The sequence below is a fragment of the Pteropus vampyrus genome, unplaced genomic scaffold, assembly GCF_000151845.1.
Source record: "Pteropus vampyrus isolate Shadow unplaced genomic scaffold, Pvam_2.0 Scaffold2, whole genome shotgun sequence".
NCBI classification, from domain to species: domain Eukaryota; kingdom Metazoa; phylum Chordata; class Mammalia; order Chiroptera; family Pteropodidae; genus Pteropus; species Pteropus vampyrus.
In genome coordinates this window covers 6,648,062-6,655,009 of record NW_011888783.1, presented here as the reverse complement: position 1 = coordinate 6,655,009, position 6,948 = coordinate 6,648,062, and the positions used below count along the sequence as shown (strand labels likewise).

Below are 6,948 nucleotides of genomic sequence, written 5' to 3'. Positions count from 1 at the left end.
TATTTATTCATTTTATAGTAACAATAATAAACATATTACACTTAACATAAATAGCATATTTTTATGAAAAAATAACTATATTTTCCAGAACAAAAAAAGAGTAGTATTGCTTTACATTTTTGCAAATCTCTTTTAACATCTGCCAATAGAAGACGATTGGATGCTTATATCTGCTTCTCGATTGAGATATATGATGAAAATCTAGTCTCGCACAGATATACTGTTAAGAAAGGGAAATATATTTTAATATTTTTCAAATTATTACGAAAAGCATTCTTTGATAATAAACCAAAACTCAACAAATGGTACATTAAAATATCCTATCTTGCCCTTTGAATAGATCTTTTATTCACATGTAATTTTAACTCATTTGTTAGTCTTATGAAGAATATTAGTTTGTCTATGGCCATGTCACCCTGAATAAGCCGGCTCCTGTCTGATCTTGAAAGCTAAGCGGGGTTGGGCCTGGTTAGTACTTGGATGGGAGACCACCTAGGAAGTCCAAGTGCTGTAGGCGTAAAGAATTAAAAATAAGGCATTGTAAGCTGACAAGGTCCTTGCAATCTATGAGGTCAACAAAGGGCTGCCTTGCCATAAAAAATATATATTATATATATATATATATGTTTATTATAAAATGATTTCACATTTGTATTTACCACCACCTATGTCATGAGAAAAATCTGTGGGTATTGTGAAGCAGTCAAGTCACAGAAAGCCCACAGTGACAAATACAAGTTTTTTGAAATTCTAAATTTTGCTTGCAAGATTGAATTTTATCATTGGCAATAAATAATGTTGATGGTTTTCCTTGACGTGATAGTCTCACTTAGTTTTTTTTTTTTTTTCAAGAAAATATTTGCCAAGTATCCATCTGAATAACCATAGTTCAAGTAAACATTCTGATTCATAAGTAAAGCAACTAATTTAGCTTCCAACCCACACATTTATTTGCCCACATGCTGGTTTTTAAGACCACCATTGTATTTCCATATGCACTGAAAAAGCTTTATAAATACTCCTTTCTGATTTTGTCACAGAGTGCTACAAAGGCATACTTAAGTCAAAGTTTAATAAAATCAGTAGTTTATACTGCTTTATTAAGTACCTTCTTAAGTGAAACTTGCTTTTTTTCGTGAGTATATGAAAATGAAAAATACAATGACTACTAGTACTGTTAGGTGCCACTGCTTTGATATGTGCTAAGGTGCCAGTCGTGTTACCCATCATTGCTTTTGCATTCTCAGTGCAAATGGTAACACCTGTAAAAGCAAAATAAACTCTCAACTTTATTATGAAAATAATTTGGACATCATGGACACCCTGAAAAGATACTGGAGACTCCCTACATTCCTAGTATCTATATACCTCAATTCGAGAGTGTCTAATCTACAATGCTGGAGTACTGGGAAACAAGGAATTGGCACGGTTCTCCCACTTATGTCTTGGCAGAAGTGGGCACCTCAGTACCAAATAGCTTCAACTTTAGGTACCAATCCTAAACTAGAAACAGACCTTCAGACTAAGTAGGATGCAAAGATCAAGTTTGTATAAAACAGATTAGAAAAGGAAGACCAGCAGGAGGGAATTTATAATCATAGTGTAATAAGAACTTGAAACTAGGGTAGTAAAACACAATTAAAAAAAAAAAAGAGGAAAGATATCAACCAATTTAAGAGACATAGGAAAAGTAAATATCTCAATAATACCTTAGCTTTGGAGAAATATGGCAGAGATGAAATAAAAGATGATTTCTCAAGTCCAAGGTTGGTGGTACTAATAGGAGAAAAGTAGAATCAGGAAGAATCACTGGAAAAGAATAGAAATAATAATGATAACAATAATAACTAACATTTACTGAACTTTCACTATTGTATTAAGCCGTATTCTAAGAGCTTTGATTTTAGATACCTTTTTGTTTTTAGATTTGAGCTTTGTTTTTGCTTTTAAAGATGAGATAGGCTGCTAATAAACTGACAAATTATAAAATTTCTGTCCCACCACTTTGCTAGTAACTCTTCTTTCTCTATTACCATGATATGAAGAATCCCAGGCATAACTCGAAGGATAACACTGAAATCTTAGCATTTTTAATCTTGGTTAACATGTAAAAACAAAAGTAAATGCTTATCTAGTAGAGGGGAATGTGAGTCAGTTCACACATTAATCTTTGAAATTACTGCTGTTAAATTAATCAATACAGATTGTGTGGTAGGTACTTTCTACGATGACTCTCGGTGATCCCAGGATCTCTGTCTTGGTAGTCATGCCTTTACGTAATACTCTCCCCTTGAGTGTGGGCTGGACTTAGTGATTTGCTTTACAAATAGAATATAGTTGACTTTGAACAATGCAGCGGGGGAAAGGTGCTGACCCCCACATTGCACAGTTGAAAATCCATATACAACTTTGACTCCCCAAAAACTTACTTATAGCCTACTGTTGACTGGAAGCCTTACTGATAATATAGTCAATTAACACATATTTTGTATATGGTATTCATGCAATAAAGTAAACTAGAGAAAAGAAAATGTTATTAAGAAAATCATAAGGAAGAAAAAATATATTTATCTATTTATAGAAAAAACCATGTATAAGTGGACCCACACCACACAGTTCAAACCCATGTTGTTCTAGTGTCAACTGCGCAACAAAAAAAGGCAGGCTATCACTTCTGAGATTAGGTTACAAGACTTTGGCATCCAACTTGCTTGCCCTTTCTTCTCTCACCTGTTCACTCTGATAGAAACTAGCTTTCATTTTGTGACTGTCCAGTGGAAAGACCCACTTTCTAAGGATCTGAGGGAGGTTTCCAACCACAATTTGTGAGAGACTCAGGCACTCAGTCGAACAGCCCACATGGGTATGAATCCTATCAACAGCCACTTCGGTGAGCTTGGAAGGAGATCCTTCCCTATTTGAACCTTCGAATAAAATTACTGCCTTGGCAACCCCTTGATTTTAGCCAGAGTAACCCATAAGCCACACCCAGGTTTATGACAAACAGAACGTATAAAATGAGATGTTTGTTGTGTTAAGCCACTGAGTGTAGGAGTAATTCATTACACTGACATTGAGGACTAATACAGATGAGAACAGTTACTCAACATCCATTTATTTATTCAGTGACAATATATTGAATGTCTTTATGCTAGTCACTGTACCAAGGAGAACAGAAGCAGATGTGACTATGGGTCCTGCCCTCTAGAAATCAATCTACTAAGGGAGATAAATAGGTAAATAGATAATACACAATACCTATAATGGAGATATGAGATAAAATTATGTGGGATTGGACATGGTTCCATAGTGTAGTGGTTAGCACATCTACTTTACATGCAGAAGGTCCTGGGTTCGCGCCCCAGTGGAGCCACGGTCCATGGTCTACAGCCATGCCACCCTAAACAAGCCCGATATCTGATCGCAGAAGCTAAGTAGTGTTGGACCTGGGTAGTACTTAGATGGGAGACCACCTAGGAAGATCAGGTGCTGTAGGCATAAATAATAATAATAAATAAATAAAAATTATGTGGGACTATAATAAAGAAAATAACTAATTCTATTTGAGATGGCTTCGCTGAGCACCATTTGAGCTAGATCATAAAGCTTGACCACATTAAGACTCTGGCAAATAGGATTGATTCAGGTGAAGCTGCTACTTCCAGAAATCAAATCAAGAAGACTTCATGTAATTATTGTCAAGCCACTTACATGCAGTTATTAGACAAAGGCATGAGAGAGAATAAGATCTCTTCAGAAAAAAAAGCGTATGGAGAAAAGCAAAGACCCATGTAGGTAAAATAAGGGAAGATGATGTTTGATTGATAATATGAACAAAGAGATATATAATTTCCTAAGCTATTTTAAAACCACAAAATGAAAATTTGAGTTGACATAATTTAATCACTTTTTTTTAAACCCAATTTTTTACCAAGATAAAAGCACAGTGCCAAAAAGGCAGCCAATAAATATACAGGTTGAACTGAAAACCAAACACCAGTAAAATCTGTACCATCTAATTACTTAAAAGCCTGAACTCTAAATAAAAAGGTTTCTTCTACTTAATAAGTGATTCTAGACAACTAATGTATTTAATGTATTTCACACAAGCCTAAATTTTCTTATTTGAAAATCAGAATTTATCATAACTATATCTTTAAAACCAGATTTTTTGTGAGCTCATATTCAGTAACATATATGAAAGCACTCTGGAAATGTTTAAATCGCTATACAATTCTTACAGCTATTCAAGCAAGGCTATCAGATCACAGTCACTAAGTCTAATTTTCAGATTACAACAATTTAAAAACCTACTTTCTACTTAACTGACCAAAAAAATCATATTTTGATTTTTAGCTTTGACATATGGAAATGAAACATGAATTACATATTGGATTCACATGTAAATGTCAGAAAAATTTCCCTGATTTAGAGAATCTGTTGCATTTCCTTAGGAAATTAATAACTTGATCAAAGCCATGAAATAAGGTTTGCTTCATTTACTTTGCCTTCTTTTACACAATGGCTTTTTCAAAGCTGTGTGTGTTACCTTTGCCTTACAATATGAAAAGGAGTCCATTTACTGAAGGATACCATTTGGCTGTGTATTTTTGTGTTTTATTTGCACTTGACGTTTGAATTAATATATCCCAATTCTCCCTCCAATTTATTAGTGAATTTATCGTAGTTAGCTAAAAAAAAACCAAACTTGCGGGTAAATTAGATAATAAACTGTGATTTACTAGGAGTCAGAAAGCTGCACAGACAATTGGGCTAATAGCATTCAATAAGACAACAGATAGTGAATCAACATGTCACTTCATTCACACTATTCTGTAGGTCTCAAAGCAACTAACACATTCTTTCTCTAATAGAAGTTAAGTAGCATATTCCTTTTGTAAAAAAATAAAATCCTTTCCCCACAAGAATACATAATAATATATTTTAAATACATTAAAAAGACTAATTAACATGATTTTCTCCAGCAGTACTAATAGTAGATAAACTGGAAAGAAAAGATGACTTGTGGAAAGATGGTTAAATCAAGGAGGGAAAGACTAATCTGGAATGGGCGCAGAATGCTTCCCAGTAGTTCATGAGTTATCTGCCTAATCACCCTGTTGCCCTTCCTTTTAGCCATGATCACTTCCAAAAAAAAAAAAGTGAAAAAAAAAATGGAACTCACCTGTTCTTATCTCTACCTCCAAATAATTATTTTTGTGTCTACTCATATTCTACTTCTTATTTCATAGAGATTGGTACTTTCTCCACCTTCTCAAGGAGAGAATCTCTTCTTACATTCTCTATCTACTCATGGTCAGCCTCCCTGATTTTGCTTCATCATTAGTTCACTTATAACTCCTGCATCTAGGCTATTGGTGATCTCTCAGTCTAGAAATACGTTGACGCTTCCCCAGAATCTCAAACATATCTTTCCCTATTTTTGTCAGTCCCTCAATTTACTTTCATTTCTTTTACTGCCAATATCCTTGAGTCACTTTTGTTTACGGTTTCCCACTTTCTATTAAATTTTCTACACATTATAATGTAGCTTTCATTGTTATCAACTCTAATAAGATTGATCTCATTTAGATCACCAATGCCATTCTAACCAGAATCAATGAACGTTTTTTAATAGTAGTACTATTATCTACAGCATTTGACACAATTCCTTCTCCTAAGAACCCTCCTTTCTCGATCTTTTCAACACTACTCTTTCCTTCTTTCCTTTCTACTTCTCTGATAACTCCTTGTGTTTTTAAAAATATCTTTGCATTAGTTATTTATTACTGTGTAACAAATTACCCGAAAATCTAGTGGCTCGAAACAACAAACATTAATTTTCTTAAAGTGTCTATTGGTCAGAAAGTGGAGCAGCTTGGGGTTGGGGGACAGGGGTGTTCTGGCTCAGGGTCTCTGGTGAGGTTGCAGTCAAGGCCTTGACTGGGACTACAGTCATCTGAAAACTTGAATGGAGCAGGAGGATCTACTTCCATGATAGTTCACCCATGGCTGTTGGCAGAAGGCCTCACTTCCTCTTTACCTTTTTATAGATGTTTCAGTTTCTCACTGGCTGTTTGCTAGAAGCCTTGGTTCCTCACTACGTGGGTCTCTCCATAGGTGGCCTGAGTGTCTTCACGACATGGTAGACAACTTCCCCCAGATCAAATAAAGAGAGAGAAACAGACAGAAAAGCTGTGATACCTTTTATTCCTCATTCTCTGAAATTGTACACTGTCCTTTCAACTTTAATTCTATTTGTTGAAAGTAAGCCACTAAGTTCAGCCCAACACTCAAGAAGGGAGGAATTACTCTACCTCTGTAAGAGTATCGATTAATTTGAGGGCATACTTATATATTACCACAGACTTCTACATATTATTTCTTGAATGTTACCATTACTTAAGGGGTCTTACCTCAGTCCTTTTACCATCTCACTCTGTTCACTCTCCCTCGATGATCTCGACTACTCCCACATTTCTAAGTCCCATCTATATTGTTGAATATAGTCATCTATATTGAATCACAAATTATTATTTAAGATTCATTATTCTAGTCCTGACCTCTCTTCCAAACCCCATATTTGTATTTTAAACTATCATATATCACCTAGAAAGCCAACTCAGCCTGACCAAAATCAAACTCCTGTTTTCTTGTTTCTTGCTTCCAATTTGGCTCTTTCTTCTATATCTCTAAAAGTTAGTTGTCTAAGATAGAAAACAAAAAATCATATTCAATTTCTACCTCTCCCCACCACTCATATCCTTTGATATAGATTTATCAATATACCTCCTAAATGATTCTCAACTTATTTCTCCTCTCCATCATCACTATCTTTACAGATTGTCATTATTTCTAAGACTACTTCAGTAGCCTAATAATTGATCCCTATGTACAGTCTCTCCTCTTTCTAATTTATCTTTTGTCAGATTTATCTTGAGTAAAATA

At 34.7% G+C, this 6,948-nt stretch overlaps 1 pseudogene; it reads left to right on the top strand.

The window, feature by feature from the left end:
• The first annotated feature begins 398 nt into the window (after nucleotides 1–398).
• LOC111739664 lies at nucleotides 399–517 on the top strand (annotated as a pseudogene).
• Nucleotides 518–6,948: the final 6,431 nt, after the last annotated feature.